Source organism: Epargyreus clarus, unplaced genomic scaffold (genome assembly GCF_041222505.1).
Source record: "Epargyreus clarus isolate Ecla_fem2 unplaced genomic scaffold, WU_Ecla_fem_2.2 ptg000023l, whole genome shotgun sequence".
NCBI classification, from domain to species: domain Eukaryota; kingdom Metazoa; phylum Arthropoda; class Insecta; order Lepidoptera; family Hesperiidae; genus Epargyreus; species Epargyreus clarus.
This window is the reverse complement of record NW_027332230.1, coordinates 1,253,562-1,274,329: the sequence shown is the minus strand read 5'-3', so window position 1 is coordinate 1,274,329 and position 20,768 is coordinate 1,253,562. Positions and strand designations below refer to the sequence as shown.

Here is a 20,768-nt window from a genome sequence, read left to right as displayed (position 1 = left end):
AGTCCGTATCACAACAAATCGAAAGTTATTCGCTTTCCAAGTAGTTTACAAATCATACACCAGAGCATGATTGCGGCGGCACAGCAAACAGGAACAATCAGCGAAGTTGTCGTCACAATCGCGCCTCGTATATTTACATACGACCCGATTCACGTTACCAGCACCGCACTAGTTATGAACTTCAATTTTGGGATAATTTTCTCCTCATCACCAACTCTAGTGATTGACTTACGCGCGATAATAATATCCAATGTTTTGTCTACCAAGCTTGAAATTTGTCAATTGTCAACTACAAGAAATTGTTAAATTTAGATCTTTAGTAGGCAAAATTTGGATAGTTTGTTATTACTAGCTGACCCGGCAAACGTTGTGTTGGCATATAAATAAAAAAATGTTATGGGTGAACCACCCTTATCACAATTTTCAGACCTACTGAATATACATATAAAATTTGGTGAAAATCGGTAAAGCCGTTTAGTTAAAGTTAAAGACCACTTACGATCAGATGTACTGTGCGTTCGTTGACAACTTCGTGAAAAATCTAAGTTAATCAACTTTCGATAGTGTTCATGTAAAGTAAAAAGGGACAGTTATTAAATTTTTCGCGTAGCGTGTTTCCAACGGAGCACACGTATGAGCCACCCTTTGTGCACGCGGCGTGGCGCACAAAGTTAATAACTTTTAATTTGCCAATTCCCCATGGCCGTATTCAGTTGAACGTTTATCATATTTTTCTCCTATGATGTACTGGGTAATGCTACTTTTTACACGAGAGAGCAAATCAAATCCCTACAAAAAAAATGATGTATGACAAGTTCACCTATCATCCTATCAGTGCTTCTAAATGGTCAAGCACAATTGAGATTCTACATAAAACACACCAGAACACAACCAAAAACCAGAACAGGTGGAAATAATTATAGAGTCGCTAAGCCATTACTATTGTATCTCATTGCTAGGCACAGGTCTCTTGTCAAAGTAAGAGTACGCTAGCCAATTGCGGATTAGTAGATTTCACGTACCTTTAAGAACTTTATTGTCAAGGACTCTCAGTTTTCTAACGATTTTTTCCTTCATCGTTAGATCAGGAGATAATTAATTTTTAATACGCGCGTAATTTTAAAAAGTCGTCAGTGCAAGCCAGGGGTTTCAAGCTCAGATTGAGACTCCAAGTTTCAACCATTAAGCTATCACTGCTTATAGCAGTAAAGGCGTATAAAAGTCACTTTATTACTATTTTCGTCCTCTCATTTTTATATTATCCGAAAGAAGAAAATCAGTCGGCCAGTCCGTTCTGCTCGGTTCGTTGGCGTTCTGCGAGTAGATTATTCCATTCGGACCCACATACATTTTATATATTCGATTTGTAATTGAACCAATAACCATACCCAATTGAATTGTCGACTCGGGTTCAAATATTATTTTTTCCTACTTCTATTAGATAAAGTCAAAAAATATTGTGATGAAAATTCAATTCAGTAAAATATATTTATAAAAGCGTGTTCCTATTTTCATTTGACAGGATCTGTCTAACGTAGCTGCCACAGTGTTCCGTGTTTAATCCCCTGAAAATCTAGTCTGGATGTGGATTTATTTTTTGTCCGTTATATTCAATCACGCAAATTATTAATCACGCAGAAACGACTACGTCAATATTTACAGTAAATATTCTCTATTGGATTAATTTACGATAAAAATTACAGCGTTCCTTTAGTAATGTTTAAACTTTGTATAATATAATCATTTAAGAAAATTTCAATAGTAATACACGAAATATAGTAAAAACACCATAAGTACACAGTAAGCCCTTTCTTTTTTAATAATTATAAAATCTGTAATCTGTAATGATCTCTCAGATTGAAATGAAAATGAAGATTAATGAAAACTAAGTTTAAATGCCCCCTGTAAGTCGCCCTTATCATGATACTAAAATACAGCAGTGCTCAACAATGCTGTTGAAAGCCGCCAATAGACTTAGCGGTCGTGTCTTCTAAGTCCAACCAGATGAGTTTCTATCAAATATTTACCTCATACTTAAATAAAAATCTATAGAGAATGTAATCATTCGCGTGATTTTGAAGGTGGTAGAACCCTTTGTGGTTCGACTCCGGCGGCACCACCGCCACACCTATTTCTACCTAATAACAGCAGTGTTAGGCACTGCTGTGTTCCGGTTTGAAGGGTGTGGTAAGGGAGACAAACTTTTCCGAGGCGTTCCAGCTTAGTCCTCAGGGGTAGCAGCGCATCTGTGGCTGACCTCAGGTAGGAATATCTAATCCTATCTAGGGTTGATTACAGATGTCCATGGGCGGCAGTAGCCACTTACCATCAGGTGGACCGCATCCTCGTCTGCTATTCCTATGATACTTACATATTCAATAAACAACCTTCGATACGAGGTACCCATCGCCTCCGCACTTGGCTAGTAGAGTCATGTACTGCACACGCATCAGAAACTGAAATCAAATATAGGGAGGAAAAATATTTTGTTATTGCACTTCTCAAACAAAGGGAGAATAAAACATTTGACATTGTGATATAAAAGCAGGGGCTGGTAATTGTCTACCTGAAGGACAGACTATTTACATTTACTCGACAAAATTCCGATTGCGGAAAATTTGAGGGCATTTTTAGGAATACCCGACGACTACTCTAGTTGGAAAGTAATAAGTATGTTTCACCATTTCATTGCGCTGCTGGTCTCTCCACTCAAAACAAAAATAGAATTGTTTGATTTTGATTGAACGTCATTTAGTAAAAGTCAAGCTATCCTGTGGACGAAATTGTCATAGTAGGTAATCTAAAAGTAGTATAATTTCTCATAATACGAGTATATTACGTAAACATTTCTGCCATAAAACAGCAATGCACTTATAATTTTAAGCTTCAATAACTAGGGATAAAACAAATAAGAAGATTTACCTAAAACAAATAAATTTAACAAGAAACGTGTCCAATAAGCATTGTTTGAGTAGAATATCTAGTAGAAAATTGGGGACCAACAGCGACCTCTGGTGACAAAAAGTTTGACATCTTGTTACAGAGGGTCGGCGGGGGACCTGTTAATTGGCTACTTCGGGATCATTGATGAACAAATAATAATAGAGCTGTACAGGATTACGAGCTAATTGGCATTCGGTATTTCAGTTGCAAGCATTATTTACAGAGACTAAAATTGAACTGTCTATAATACCAATGTATGTAAAATGACTTTTTTATATTTTCCTAACTGTCGTGGGAAGACGTAATTTTTCATCGATATTTCATAGTTTAGTAACCTGTTTTAGACGTGTGGTTTATAAAGTTCATAACTGTAGGATTCCAGTTGGATGATGCACCAGGATTTTCACTATTTCCCACGTATAAATTTTTGTGTCTTTTTTATATATATTATGACTTGTAAAAAACGTAAATAAACTTCAATTTTTAAAATACAAATTTCACAGTCACGCACACATATTATACCACCGATATGCTCTGTTACAGGAATATTGATAAAATCAAACAAACGAACCGAATATAGAAACAAAAAAACAACAATTCGCGCACCGGGCACTTAGTCCAGGAGGAATTGGCGCATGAGTACCGAAAACTATTCCACCTCAATTTTTTTATGCGATCCTCTTTAAATTGTCCTACTGGTGAAATAAATGCATGTTGCCATGGGGCAACCCCGTGCCATATTGTTTAAACTGAAATTGTTTAAACAATTGCAAGGAATTGTTATTTTTCAACCGGACAATTTTCTTTATATTCTTTATTGAAATACGAATAAAAAAAGTCCTATGACTTTTCACGATAAAGTTAATATTTTTAGAGATATGAATTTTTAAAGGTTCGAAAAATCTCAAATTTGGGTACTTTTGACCCATGAAAAATATATTAAAAAAATATATATATATAAATAATATTTTTTTTTTAATTCTTTATACAATAGTTAATAATATTCTTAATAGAGACTTTTAAAAATTTTATTGTTTATACCTGTTTTATAATTGTTAATTTCACGCGCTCACAAGTATGCGCCGCTTACCTTTAAGTATCGCTTCAGCCGTTCTTGAGTTATAAATAGTGTAACTAGCACGACTTTCTTATATATATATATATATATATATATATATATATATATATATATATATATATATATATATTACAAAACGTTTACAAAAAGTTTTGTAAAATGCAAGGTATACAATAACATATAACATTATTTATAAATGTAATTCAAGATTGAAAGGACTTTCGCCTCAACAATTCTTGCAGACTTGTTTAGGCAACTGTTGTGTAGTTACATGCAAATTTATTAGCAAAAACAACTTTGTCCGGGCCGCTGCGGTGCACACGAAACGGAAAACTTTGCGTTCTTTCGCAATAGCAATATCTAAGCACAGATTAATGTAACAGAGGGATCTAACGCGAATATTTAATTAAATCTATCCAACTGTTTTTATTTGTTCATTCATCAATAGCGATTATTTGTTGTATAGTGTGCATATTAAATTATTTTTCGTAAAGGAATATATTTTTCGTTAATTTAAAATTCAAAATAAAGTTGGTAACAGATACTTAACTTACTTAATTTTGATTATCAGCTGTCTACACTTACCAATCTCGTTTGCTATTTCAACTTTGTAAACAAGCAACCATTATAAAACAAAAACCCGACTGCCATTAAAGTATAGCCTATGGTCACTCTCATTATTTAGACGAATCCTCATATTAAAATCCATCAAGCAGTTTAGACTGTAGGGCCAAGGTATGAGAAATACGTACATGAAATCGAAAAACATCCTCCGCAGCGTAAAAAAGTATAAGTTGTATCACCAATGTACATGGAAAGTAGGTACTAAACTACAATCTTAAATAGACCTATTCTGAGACTTAATCTTTGACGTGAACCTTTTAAAAAACTTGAGTTAAAGGTAAGCCTAACTCTAATTTAATTTCATGAGTGCCCTACGAGACTCGTACGCAGAATCGTAATAAGCGAACTTCCAAACTTTGATAAGCTTTAGGACCAATTACAGGAATGAAACGGAACTTTGTATCCCACATACATGTTTATGAGGATAATATTTTGAAGGTGGTAGAACCCTTTGAGGTTCGACTCCGGCGGCACCACCGCCACACCTATTTCTGCCTAATAACAGCAGTGTTAGGCGCTGCTGTGTTCCGCGTTGAAGGGTGTGGTAAGGGTGTCATACTTTTCCGAGGCGTTCTAGCTTAGTCCTCAGGGGTAGCGGCGCATCTGTGGCCAACCTCAGGTAGGAATATCTATTCCTATCTGGGGTTGTTTACAGATGTCCATGGGCGGCAGTAGCCACATACCATCAGATGGACTGCATGTTCGTCAACCATTACGCTATATCTCATTTAAGTAAATATTGTTAGAAAAATAATAAAATATTTTTCACTTTAGTAAATATAAAGATGTAATTTCTGTTCTACAGAGAAAAATAAAGAAGATGGGTTTTTTATTTTAATAATTTTTACATAAGACAGGAACTTAAATTCTTATTCGTTTGTAAACTTTAATAGAATAAGTAGTATTTCTGTCAATTTTTGAATATGTTTAATATGTATTTAAAATTTGATACAAATATTTGTAAGTACAATAGATAGGCATAAAGCAATAAGATAGGAGACTTCACCAGAGAATGTCACTAAACTGTATTCAAAAAACAATTCCTATGCTGTCTCTGGTCGATGCGTTCGTTTCCAGTCAAATGGCCGGCGCTCGCCAGTCGCCAATCATCCGGCGTTCGAAATTTAAAAAAAGCGAAATGGAGGAACGCAACCGTTACTAATTTGACGCGTGACGTCACATCTGTTCTGTGGCTGTCCGGCGCGGGTAATACAGAACAATTAATTGGCGACAGCGCGCGCTCTTGTTGCGGGCTTTCTCTGTTCGATCTGTTTATTCCATAGCATTTTCATGTATGTTTTATAGCTGATTTGATTCCGTTCTTATATTATCGCTTTGTTTGCATGGATTTATTGAATTACGATACGTTTTAAAGGTAATCGAATTTATATAAACTGTAGATTTAGGTTTATTTACCCGCATACGGAGAGTAATGTGTTTGAGCGTATGTCTCATTCCTTGGCACTTCCTATAGCCCAAAGCGCTTTGTGGATTAATTGAAAAGGTGTCATTAAATTTGTCTAAATTGTAGAACTGAAATACTTATATGATTCCTAAAAATAAAAAAAAGGTTACACAGTTATTAGTGTGTGAAAAATTTATACAGGTGACTGTATAAATTTTTCACACACGTTTTCAATTTCAAAATATCTTAAACATTATCATCAACTTATGCATGTGTATACAATTTCTGATCTTACTTCCTATAAAGCGGAACATCAAAAGGCCAGTTATCACGTAAACGCCGCGTAATTGTTCCTTTTCGTGACGAAAATAAAAATTCAAATCGAAGCAATTACCAGTGAAAGGATTATTCGTTCCCATTAAAACATCACGGGCCGCACTCGGAATTGAAAAAGGGGCCAATTATCAACTTTAGTGCCGTTCCAGGCGCCTAATGGAAATTTAAACACTTGCTTCCGCTCACCATGGGACAGTGAGAGCCCTAATTGTTCCCTTTTTAGTTTTGTTTCAGGGACCCGTGGGGCAGTTTTGGTTTTTATACTCGTAAAAAAAAAATATAAATGATCCCATATCTGATAGTTTAATAAGATGTTTTTTATATGAAATTGAAGTGGCGAACAAGAATATTAATTGTCAAATACATAAGGGGAATAAACCCCAAAATAGGACTGGAGAAATAAGATTTCACCAGAAGTCTGCCAAAAAATCGTTTTTTCGCTAAGAGCTGCGCCTGAGTTCCTCTTTAACACTGCTTTTATAACGCAGAAATAGGTGTTACGGTGGTACCACTAAGGTTGAACGACAAAAGGCTCTATCACCTTCTAGGTAAATATTTCGATACGGAACATACAAATCTTTTATACGGACAATGGTGTCGTACTAACTAACCTAACCGTTTTCAAATAGCTACAGAACCCAATTACGATCTTCCGGGGTTTTTAGTTTTTTCCCTCACTTGTATCAAATTGGCTATTGTCGGGGCCCGTTCATGTGGACATCCGACGAATTGGCTTTTATTTTCAGCATAAAGGTGAAAAGTTCTACGCGAATTTTTAAAGTTAACTCATAGAGTGTAGATTTGAAAGACTACATCGGTAATCTGTATTTTATTACAAGTTTTTATTCCAATTTACCTTTTTTAATACATCTAACGGCAGACGAGCTGATGGAAAGAATTCAACGTGGCGTATATGCATTTGTAACACCGAAGGAGTCATAGATTAATATTATACTAGTGGTCGCCCGGGAGTCAAAATTCGAACATAACTGTATAAAAATTGTTATCAGAAATAAACAACCACACTGCGATAAACAAAACAGTATAGCTATATGTGTAAGCTAAGTACCTCCGCTTAATTTGCACCCATGTAGGTTGTATATGATGTTAATATTTTTTTCTTGATAAAATATAATAATATCAATGTGTCATTTTCCTTCATGACAGTGTCACATTTTATAACAAAGTATTCATTCCAAATTTTTAATGTGTTTTTGTCAAATTCGTGGTAGTGTTTGTAATGTATTTTTTACTAGCTGACCCGGCAAACATTGTACCGTCTCAAAATCTATTTATCAAATATACTTCATATAACATATAGCCCATGTTACTCCTGGATAATGTAGCTTTTGAATGATGAAAGAATTTTTAAAATCGGTCCAGTAGTTTTTGAGCCTATTCATTACAACCAAAGAAACAAACAAAGTTTTCCTCTTTATAATGTGAGTGTAGATTGATGTAATGTACTTGTATGCATTATTTAAAAATAATATTAGCATTCTGCATTTCATCGGTAAGTAAACTATAATTGCGGGAAATTTCATACTCGCCGTCCGCGTCATTTTCGTAAAAACGCGTCCAGTTTTTGCTTCACATATTAATATATAGATACTGGGAGAAGTCCCCAATTGGTTTGAAAGTGGTAGAACTGAATTTATAAACAAGTTAAATCATAAAAATAAAGGTCAAACAGTGATTAAATAACAAGACTTCGAATAGAAAAGTTTATTATCGAATTGATTTATCAGATAATTTGATTGACAGCTTCATTAAAACAAATATAGGATTATCCGGATATCGCTAATCGAATCTTGATACAAAGGGGAATTAGAAAAATGTTTTGTTGACGCGAAATGGACGATTTAAGTAGGGTACTGCGAGATATAAATAGAAATAAAGCGGCTTATGTACTGTCCATGTACGATTTACTGTACAAAACCAAAATGTTGGAGTATTACTGGACATGAATTACCAAACAGAATAAGAAGGTTTTGAGTAATATTCACCATACGATGTCCAGGTAAAAATTTGAAGAAAATTGCAAAAAATTATCAGATATGTTTTATTTAAGTAAAATAAAATAACGATTTCTACACTCACATCCTTGCTATGATGTATGTGTAAACATAATATATACACATAATGAAAATTAGGTATTATAACAAATATAAGTAAGTAGTGTGAAAATTAAGAAATTTAATTAAAACTTACTTGGAGTTAAGATGCCTTTCAATCAAATATATGTGCAACATTTTAATATGTAACGATACGATTTTTTTAATCGCGTATCGTGAGTATTAAAAAAAGGAAACATATTACTCGTAACATATTAAAATATCTCAATTCCGCGATAATATTAGTGTAAAATCACAACATTATTACATAGCAACCTTTCCCTCTGCGTGACTATCCGATGTGGCTGTGCATGACTCGGGTTGTCAATAACTTTAAAATCAAGGTGCGTCTGGTATACCTATATCAAAGAGGAAAACATAAAACCAAACCGTCCAATTAGACTATTACAGGATAGTGCAAAGGACCCTTTATATTGTGATATTAGACACTTCGATAACTAATAAGTATGTCATCTCAGCCTGTTACTTAACTCTTTTCTGTAATTACTTTGTCTATTCTAAGGAAAAGTTCTGGGAAATAATAATTAAACCTGGAGGTAAACAATTTTAATGTATTTAACGACGAATTTGAAATAATATTTCGTTGTTAATTTTTTTAAGCTCATATTTATAAAAATAATTCTATCAACGTCAACCATAACAAATATCAGTAGATAACGCATGTACCAGCATCTATAAGACAGCAAGCTACTAGGGAGTATTTTTTACCTAATGCGACCTCACGAGAAAGATCTATCTGCGACAAATAAACGAAAAATCGATTTTAGGACCCGAAATATAAGATAGATAAATCTAAGATTTTTTTCGATACTAAGCAATGAATCGATACAAAGAACAGTTCTATGGTACTGTTCGAATGGATAACAATAACGTACTGAAAAAAAATATTATCATTAAGAGCCTTGCTCTCCTTTTGATACGAAACACATTTTGGTACGCACATACACTTGCATTGTCGATTTAGATATTGTCTGTGACACCAAAGCCGTGTCGTACCATTAAAAAGAGTCCATTACATTCTAAAATGTATTATTATTTTTTATTTAATAATTAAATACGTCTGCAACGCCATCTAGTACATCAGAAATCAATCACACAGGCACGGGTCGCAAATCGGCTTATTCGTCTAATTGCAGCGAGGGCGCCACGGCGATGTGCCCAATCAGAGGCCCCGACACGTGCCACTTCGCACCCCTTTTTGCACGCATTCCTTTGATTTTCCACTAGACACACGTAAACGAGCGGTTTTTAAGCAACAGTATTAGATTATCTTATTTTTGTTTCAGCTGCTGTGTTCCAATTTAACATATGTACATTTAGATTCAACTGTAGCAAATAATCTAGTGGCTACTGCTTTTCATATACAGTCCAGCCCGCATAAGATTGAAGTTCTTCGTCAGGTTGTCTGTAGAGGAATGGCCAGACCTGGGAACAAAATTGGAACGCCTCGTACCTATGTCTCCCATACAACGCGTATCTTTGAAACCAGACCGCAGCTGCCTATAATACTTACTATAAGGCACGAATAGACGCAACGGTGATATTTCTGGAATCACACCAAGCAGGGATTTACCACCTATTAAAAGCAACTGCGGCAACAATACGCGCGTTTTCTCAGCGTTCCACCCGCCCGTCTGCAGCCACAAGCCTCGTGGGAGCTCACACCGGCGCTGCATGTGACGGATTAACATTATCATTTGACACTACATTTATTTAACGACGAGCGCTATGTTTGTTTATATTACGCTTGTTACCGCCGCTTGGGTGCCATTTCTTTTATAAGCTTATTTTTAACTCTTTATAAACATTTTTGTAAAATAAATTATCTTTATTGTTCAACTGGGTGCTTAACCACATTTGTTTTTAGACTTACACTATCAATGGGTTTTCAACACCACACCACATGAACCTTGCAACAGTGATGTAGACAATATGGTAAGGTTTCGACATTCCAAATCAACAAAGCCAACCCTAGGTAAGCATCTTATGTTAAATAGAGTACATAAGCCGTGACCTCTTACTATCAGATGAACTGCAAGCTCGATTGTATTCCATAAAAAAATAAATATCGAAACAAAATTTAACAAAAAAAATGAGTGCTAGTGAACTACGTACTTTATAGATACAAAGCACTTCTATAGCTCCATTGAAATAAATGCGTTAAAAAGCTAAGTCGTTGAAACGTTATATTCTACAAAGTAAATTCTATGACAAATTTTGTTCACACCTGGGGTATATTTCACACGGCGTGAACAGATGTAAAAAATTGCATAAAGTCCGAGCCATAAAGGCGGTAGCGCGCAGTCGAATAAATTCTAGAAATTACTATCTTAGCGTTTACGCGGTGCATGAATCATGGCCATTACTTTTTAAATAAATTTAAGGAGAAATATCGCTTTATGTTGCGTTATGCATACAATATAGTTCTTAAGTTCGGGACGCATTAAGAAGGAAATAGTTGAATTTTAAGGTTCGCTGTTATGTGTATAGCCATATAAATTAAGAAATGGAAACTATTGTTTTCGCAGTTTAAAATCATTATAATTATAGACTTGATTAATAAAAACTGTTACATAAATAAAGTATCTTTATTATCACTAACAAGTTTTACAACACTTTAGTAGTGATATATAAGTTTCTTATCAGTAAATAATGTTTTCATAATCATAATTTCATAACAAAAGTAGGGACATCAAGGAAAGTTACTTAAATTACATTTGAGTGCTGTTGAAGTGACTTTTAGTTTAATTTTTCTTCGAAACCGCGATACAAATACGAAATAAATCTCAAAATGAACATAACAAAGTTATATTCGAACTAGCAAACTTTTACCCAAAATCTCAAGTGACAAAAAATGTTGTAAAATCTGTTTCATGGATAGCAGACAACTAAAAATACCTAAAAACAACTAAAAATACCTAAAAAGTAACTAAAAGTACAACTGTTTTACCTGTTTTTGCCCAAATAATTGAAAGGAGTTCTAGTCTTTGATCCTTTTATTTACTATATCTCTTATATGTGTTTCAGGCAGATTATACTGATTTGCTAAAACAAATATATTCTAATTTACCCACTTTATATTTAAAGTTTTATTTTCATTACAAAAAACATATAGCAAAAAAGTCAGTTAATTAATTGCTAAGCTAGTAGGCTTAAAGAAACCTTCGCAAATATTACAGTGAAATATTACCAGTGCCCAGATAGAGTCGAACAGTTAATTAATTCAAACAAGTTATAAGCCTCTTAGGTACTTTCGAGTTCTCTATATTACGAGGCTTTTAAAACTCATTATCGTATCACAAATTAATAAGCTTGTTCTAGATAATTATGAGCAGACTTTCCGAAGCCTTAAAATTGGGTCGGAACGGAGAGGACAGACCAGGGAGCTCTTGGTAAAGTTGGGTTCTACTGGAGCCTGAACGAATCCATAGTTTGTAATGTTCCGTTCCCAAAGAGTACATCCGTCATATAGCTCTACTGCCTGAACCGTAATAAACTGACACCTGAAAATTTAACACAGTTTTTAATGCTATGGCCGCTCATGTTAATACTAAAAATTAAAAAGATGATAGGGATCCCCATACAAGAAACTGATAGTTTTCATACGGAACCATGTATGAGTTCGATTCGTATTTGACCAATTAAACCTTACAAAATGTAGAGTGCACGTCATGTACGATATGACAAAGTACCTGTTTTTAAAACAATACCGACAAATCAACTTTCTTTATTTATAGAGATGCATTTTAAAATGCGTTTATTGTCTACTTCTGCTCATACGACAATTAAATTTACACTGAACAAATTGGACATAAGTAAATGCTAGCAAAAATCGAACACAGCACCACCACTGCCCCCAGTCGACCCGTCGAGCCATGTCAGGGGTGCTTATTCATTATACAGGATTTATTGCGCGTGTCGCTAACAATGTGGAGTTTGGGTGACTTTGCAGCCCTGTGGGACATGCAAGCAAAGGGTAAAGACAAGTAACTGTAATAGTAGATGGAGTAACTAATTTGAATTCAATGTACTGGCTTTGACTGCGAGCTTTATTATATCCCAAAACTGGGCATGGGTATGATCGTAAAGGGAGACCTCTTCAATGCACTTTGATGGAGAAAGGTGTTAGACCTGTATTAAACTCTATTGAAAACTTAATTTTGACGTTCCTAACTTCATCTTACATAAAATATGAGGCGACTTAAAGAGCGGCAACGTCTTTCTGATCTTCTATAGGTAAAACCTTTAGATTTTATATAAAAAAATCTTCTTTACTTCGTATTTAGACAGGTGATTATTTTTCAACCTTTCAGTAGGTACGTAAATTGATCGAATGAAATATTTAGGTTCCTACTCGCAATATAATATAAATAAGGCCTGTAACTACACCCCTATGGAAATTTAATTATTTTACAACCGAGACAATAATATACTAGGTTCGGGGTGTAGGTTGGAAATGTTTCAAATTTATTGCACCCCCTCCCCTGTCTCGTGAGTTCGTTCATGCAGCAAACGTTTGAATTCCATATCTGTTTGTATTTGATATTAGTTGTGTATAACTTTAATGAAATTTAAGTATAATGTTTTTGCCTTAAAGATACGGTTCGTTAATAATTGAAGTTTGGCGATTCAAGTGAAGAAGAATACAAAGTGACGGTTACTATTAGGAAAACCGTTTACTTATATATCATATACATGTATGTACAATTGTAAATGTTATAGCTATTACTAGCTGATCCGGCAAACGTGGTGTTGCCATATAAATAAAAAAATGTTAAGGATGAACAACCCTTATCACTTATGGGTATGAAAAATAGATAGTAGCTGATTCTCAGACCTACTGAATAAGCATATATTTTTTTTAATAAAAAAGCTTAGGGGCAGATTATATAACGTATAACGATAAGACGGACGGGCTACTTGGAAAGCAGTCACCGTCGCCTATGGACATTTCGAACACCAGAGAAGTCACTAATCGCTGACTTTAAGGGATAGTTTTTTTTACCCCTCTTAAAGAGAATGCCATAATGCTCAGAGAATACCTCAGGAGATTAGTGAAGACCTATGTTTAGCAATGGACTACTTTAAATGTATACTTTAGAAATTCCATAAAGAAGAATGTCTAACTTAAGATAAACATTAAGGTATTGATGAGTAAATACGAATAACTTTGCATAAGTTGAGCGGATCCCGGCGCCCCTAAGGATTCGGGGAGTAATTAAATAAAACTCGGCGGTGCGGAAAAATAACAGCACCGACATTTTCATATTCAAAGCGGTTATCCCTTGATGAATTCCTCAGTTATCATGGTTTAGAAGTTTAATTGCACACTGTATATTTATGAAGATAGTGATCAAATCTTTAAAATATGCAATTTGTGAAATAATTAAGGTTCACAGTATTTTTATTTAATACTCTTTGAAGGTAAATTTCTTTGTTTTACAACTCCGGAGGGACATATTTTTGCCTATAACAAGTATTAAGCGCTGTTGAATTATGTTTGAAGGGTATGGTGAGGCAGACATACTTTACCGAGTCGTTCCGACATCCGTTATGAATCAATCTTATTAGGTAGACTGATAACAAAAACACTTATTTATGAATAATATACTTGTAAATATAACATCATAAATAAAAAGTCTGTCATGAATACCGAACAAATTATTAAAAAAAAATTAACTTACACATGGTCAATATCAATATTTATACAGTTGTCATTTTATTGATATTATTAAAGCGATATAAAATCGAGCGATACAAAGCGCCATTACCGGGGCCAGGGGATCATTTAGTTGCGATCGCGTCACATTAATCCCTATCGGAGATTAACTCATGATACGCGCCAGGTGAGATATTACGTCATTACCCTGGACGATCGCCCATTTGTGAGTCTGGTGCGAAAAATATATGGAAAATTAGTAAGATTTGAAATACACGACTTGCTGAATTTCTTTTAAATATTTATGTAAATCGTAAATTAATTTAACAGTCAATAATGTTATCTGCAATATTATTTCTGTATATTTCGATATGTTTAAATATCATTTTTTCCTTTTAAAAAGACACTTTAATAAAACTGTTTAAGAAATAAACGAATTACACTGTGACACAACACAACGGGCTTTGTTGTAGTTTTGTATTGCAGAAAGAGGACTGAAATTTCTTAATTGAAAGATATCTAAACAAAATGGAAATATATATAAATGAATATTTAAAACATAATATTAAAAAACAGGGTGGCAAAAAAGTATGTATTTTGATATTTTACTACGAATTGACGATTTGAAGACGAATGAGAATTAGTCTTACCATCCATCACAGTCTGATAATTACACTTATATTTTAGCAAACGTACTCAACCTGCCGTCAAAAGCTCCCAAAGCCTTTAAAAGATTGATCGTCTGTCGCGTTTCCCACGTGGTTTATAAATGCAGATGCGATCCGGTTTAATCTAGACCCGCGTACGGCTAGACGCACGTTACAATATTAATTATTCATCGGATCGAGCGAATAAACCAATTTCACGCTTCTTTGCCCCCGAATCATAGCCCGCCACTGCGGCTTATACAGGGTGCACCCGAATGGAAATACAGCGATTGTCTCGCATATGTATGATGATGGTAAAGATAGGGTTTGAGATTTTAATATGTAGTCTTTATGAAAGCAAGTTAAGCTTCATAAATGCAAATCATTTTGTTGAATATTAACTTATCGTATATGTTAAACAGCCATATTAAATGTTAATGAAACATTACTACATTAACATTTAATAAGTCATCAATTAATTTAATTTTAAAAAGTCTTTCTTTTTTAAATAAATTAAACTTAAGTAAAATAGTCGTTATGTACATAAATTGTGCATATTTTAGAGTGAAGGGCGCCATAGTCTGAATAAACATTCAATTTCTCGTCAGTATTTTCGTATCCGTTAAGTATAAGTATTCAGTATGGGTGTTAATATAATTTTGAAAATGAACATAGGTACTCAAATTCTGTATTACTATACTTTCTTTGATCCTCGCTCTTTTGAAATATAAATAATAGAAGAGTTTAATTTTTTACTCATTTAATCACAAATGCCTAAGAAATATAATGTTTATTATAAAAAGGCGAGTATCGGATAATATAGATAAATATTTTAAATATAATAAATTTATAAAATAAATGAGGCAGAAAATGAACACCCTGTGTAGTCATAACTAAACGTGCTCGTAAGCCAAACCGCGCGATCAAATTTGCCGCGTCAGCGCGCGCGCACGCTACATACGTTTTAACATCAGCCTGTATAATTGTCACTCAGTAATGTTTCTGTAATAGCAACCATTGGTAGCATTTTTAAGTAAAAGGACAATTGTACGAAAATACTTATTTTAAAATAGACATTTAAATGAAATAAATAAAAAGGAAATAAGATGTGTAGGTGCATTACGCTTGTCCCTGTAGTCCCGGGACTAGAATAGGGCTACGGTATCCCCTGCCTGTCGTAAGAGGCGACTAAAAGGGGGCTTCCGGGGTTGCGGGCGGCAAGATTGGGAGGTCGAGCCGTCCAACAAGCAACTCCGGGAAGGACGGCGGTATGTGTGGTCGCATACCATCGTAAACACCAGTCGGTGTGGTGAGTCCTGAAGCTCACCTAGGAGGAGCCCGAAGGGGCAACGCGTTCAGAGGACTCCGGCTGCGTTCCGTAGGAGATCCCGGAGTCCTCTTGGCAACGCTGAGGACGGCCACCGGGGGGGTTTTAGTACGGTAAGAATGATGCATAACCCCGAGCCGCTCCCACGGCACAGGGCACCTTTTGAAGGTTTCCCCCTCGTAAACAAAAAAAAAGACCAAAAAGAAAAGGTGCATTACGCTAATGACTACATGCGTACATTTAAATTACGAAGTGAAAGCATAATTATAAGTTACAAGAAATAGATTAATTTGAAATATCTAAATAATTTATATACAAATTTATGTTTATATTTTATTTCCATGTATATAAAGATAATCCTATCATAGATAATTACCTTGCGAAACTAGTTTATCGTAGTCGTAGACATAGTCTAGACTCTAGAGTAGATCAAAGATTAACAGTTTACTACCGACGAAAAAATTAGCAAAGAAACATCTATGAAAGAAAATAATATAATATTAAATAGTGTTAACAGCTACTTTCATGGTTGTGAACAAATGAAGAGATCATTTATCTGGCGCGCCGTCCAGGGTAATGATGTAATATCTCACGTGGCGCGAAGCAAAAGTTAATCTCCGATACGAATAAATGTCACGCGATCGTGAGTAAAAGGTCCCTAGTGCTTATATCGGGCCTATAGTGCCTATTTCGTGCTAATGTCATGTGCGTTTATTTTTATTGGCAATATACAGCCAACATATCAAGTGACGTTCTGCATGACGGTTCAATTTCCAGTCTGACAAAGTAATGACGAATTCTGGATATTTTAACCTATTTTTGCATGAATTCAAAGTATCGATGAAACGCAGGAAGTCCTAGTAAGGACGATCGAGTAGGATAAAATATTTTTTAAAATATGTAAACATGTACCTTAGAGATACAGGGTATAGAATCTGGAATGTAAGTCCTCAAGAATAACGCCTAATTTATAATCTAGATAGGCCTTCCATTCCATTAGGTAAGTCATGAGCTTTTATAAATAATAAACAGAATCCAAATCGAGCCAAAAACATAGGAGATATGGTAAAAAATGTAAAGCAAAGTCACAAATGCTACTTAAAAAGTAAAAAATTGAATAACTTACTTCAAAAATATTAAAGATAGACCCCCCTTTTGAAGTTTATTTTCCATCATTTTTCATGAATATTCAGAATATCTCGGGCGGTCACTTGTCGATGGGCCACACTGTATAGGCAACATATCAATTGACGTTCTGCATGACGGTTCAATTTCCAGTCAGACAAAGAAATGACGAATTCTGGATATTTTAACCTATTTTTGCATGAATTCAAAGTATCGTTGACGCAGGAAGTCCTAGTAAGGACGATCGAGTAGGATAAAAATATTTTTTTAAATATGTAAATATTTCTCAAAATACAGGGTATATGGTGTAAGTCCTCAAGAATAACGCCGAATTTATAATCTAGATAGATCTTCCATAGATAGACAGGTGTATTTCACAACAGCTTAACTGCATAAAAAATCCTTCAAATAAAAAAAAACTAAATTCTGAATCAATAATAATATTAAAATACAAAAATAAACGCTAAAACAATACCAACAATACAAAAGCAGTTCGAGAGAAGTTGAAGCAATCAGCGGCGAATTGGAGATTTCACAGCGTTCGAATTTTAATGATCGCCATAAAATGGCGTTCATTCGCGCTGCTCGAGAAAGGGATTTCGGGTTGTCTAATTGCTTCTTGAAATAAAACGGAGCTAAGAAAATAATATAATATTTCGAAACTGTTTCATGAGGTTGTCTACGGATTCTATGGTAGTAGAACAAATCAACCAACGTTACATTTAACTGATATATTGCTATTACTATTACGTTAAATATGTACTACTATACATATTAAAATGGTAAAAACTATAGGTTTTCAAAAATCTCAATAATAACGATAATGTATTTTGGTATTTGTTTACGTATTTGCCCATACAAATTCCAATCTGCGCCCCTAGCGGATTGTATCCGAAATATAGTGTCAGTACCGTAACATTAAATGGTCAAAATGGCGCTTTATGTTTTGTCTCTCTTTTTTGCGAACATGTAAGGCAGACAAAACGGCATGAGCACTTACTTATTGTTATGTTTACTCAGTCTACTGAAGGAAACGGTACAGAATAATGGATTGAGTAAACGTAACGTAAATTGTGGAATGTTTTGAAACCACATGGTAAGGGTACTTGCACAGTCGTGTATTACTCACTTATCAATCTTATGATATGTCACATGAGATCAGTCATAAAACAAAAGTGTCTAACTGAAAATTAAACGCGGATCCCCAACGCGGTTTATTTCTTTTAAATAGACTTAAAAACTTCAAAATTGAAGCCATTTCGGCAAAATTAATAAGTCGAACAAATAACACGTTGTTAGGAAATAATATTTCACCGCCTGGTCCATTGAGACTTCATTGTTTTTAATTAAGTTTCTTAGGGCTCATTGTTTCCGTAACTATGCAAACTTTCCGCTAACTGCTACAGGGGGTTGTACAGACCTCATATTTATAGCTATAGAAGTTTCGTAAAACTTGCAAGATTAAACGAAATTATGTCATTTGAATAACTGTTATACAAACAGAAGTGGACGAAACATAATTTTAGTCGTTTACGATATTTCTAATGTCCAAGCTTGCAAGTAGAAATAAGGATTAGAATTGTAGTAATTTTCATCGAAACCTTAATCTTCTTTCTTAGAATAAAAGTAGGAAAAGTTATACATGTACAGTTTAAATTATAAATTAAAAAGTACGAAAACATATCATTAACGCCATACTATATCCATTTCTTTTTTATACTTCCAAAAGATTCTGACCATATTTCGAAGAACGCACAATGGAGCAACAAATGGTCCACTAAAATACTCGTATACTTAGTCCAAACTTACACTATGAAAATATTATTAAACTAAAAAATAAATCCACTAGTATCTTCATCATGCTTTCAAAAGTTTTCAAAAGAATTTCCTCTATTCATGATCTCGCCTGACATTATAATCTTGTAGCTGACATGCCGTTTTGAGGAAAAGGATATTGAAAAAACGATTCTATTTGAGTCGACAATAAACCTAAATACCCTGAGGTGGTTTAGTCGTGAGCGGCTGAGGTGACAATATTATTTGAGGAAAATTGGGGATCCGACGCATTTATTAAAGCGAAAACCGGCAACAAAGGGATGATATTGAATTGTAAGGAAAAGAAGCCGAGATCGTAGAAGGAAAAGTATTGGATGTGGTATTTTTATTTCATTTCATCTTTATTTCTTATTTTTAAGGGATTTTATAGAACATCAAAAACACGTCATACAGTCCACGTGATAATCACCGGTGCCACTTATTAATAGAAAATTATAATCCCTCTAATTCGTGTGTAATTGCTTTGCCTTAAATACAAACGCCCTATTAATGATCAATGTTTAACAATTTGTGGGCGGTGGCTATACTTCTATCTCTGATAGATAGAACATTGATCATCAACAACTACTAATTGATTATAAGTAGTTAGTTTTTTGTAAACCAAGTTAAAGTGTCAAATATCAAAGTTCCTTAACATATTTTATATACTTTCGTCATATTATCATACATATAGGATTATTATATAAATATCTATCTGGCAGTGTGCAGCAAGGACCCAATATTTCAAAATGATTGCATTCTCTGCACCACACCCGTCAGTAATGGCACTAAAAATGATAGATAATTGAAGTAAATTGCTACCCGCAAAGTTATGTTGACATTAAATAAAATTTAGGACAGCTTACAGTAATATAATAACAATAAAAGTTAATATCAATTTATCGTAATAAAAAGATGTACTTAGGTATAGCAGTCTTATTATTTTTTTTAAACTTATTACTTTTTTATCCGATTGCAGAGGGTAATGTTTTTTGAGCGAATGTATGAATGTTTCACTCTTTGACATGCCTTTCAGCCCGAACTGCTTGATGGAATTCACCATGATTATGTGATGTGGTTAGATTCGTCTACAGTTTGGTAGTCACACAGGGCATAATTGTAAGCAGTTGGGTTTTAGTTTAGCTGCCCATGGGCCACAGTAGTTACTTACTTACTATTAGATGAATAGGATGCGCGTATGCTTTTTCTTTACTACAAAAATATTAAAGTATGTACCTAATATGTCTTAAAGGTTGTCGAACCCTTTGTGGTTCGACTCTGACGGCACCACCGCCACACCTATTTCTGCCTCATAACAGCATTGTTAAGCGCTGCTATGTTGTGTTTTGAAGGGTGTGGTAGGGGAGATATACTTTTCCGAGGTGTTCCAACTTAGTCAGCTTAGCCGACCTCAGGTAGGCATAGCTAATCCTATCTGGGGTTGATTTTAGATGTCCACGAGCAGCAGTTGCCACTTACCATCAGGTGAACTGTATACTCGTCTGCTACTCCTACATTATAAAATACCTGTTTCGTATAAAGTGAATTGTGTACCAAATGCCCATCAACTTCATGCCAAGCATATTACTAACGCCCCTTTGCTATTTTCAGTTATATAAAAGTACCGCATCAACCAGCTATCATTTCGTGAGTGAAGGCCGAAGATCACACTAC

The 20,768-nt window shown here is 34.5% G+C and overlaps 2 long non-coding RNA genes across 3 annotated transcripts in view; both read right to left on the bottom strand.

The window, feature by feature from the left end:
* The window catches only part of LOC140751782 (uncharacterized), a 592,785-nt gene that overhangs the window by 457,895 nt on the left and 114,122 nt on the right, over positions 1-20,768 (bottom strand). The gene's annotated exons all lie outside the window — the stretch shown is intronic.
* The window catches only part of LOC140751620 (uncharacterized), a 51,438-nt gene continuing 32,168 nt past the window's right edge, over positions 1,499-20,768 (bottom strand). For both annotated transcript variants that reach the window (XR_012103365.1, XR_012103366.1), the window contains exons 5-6: positions 2,372-2,456; positions 1,499-1,565 (exon numbers count right to left, since the gene is read on the bottom strand). This is a non-coding gene — a long non-coding RNA (uncharacterized LOC140751620). The remainder of the gene's footprint in view (positions 1,566-2,371; positions 2,457-20,768) is intronic.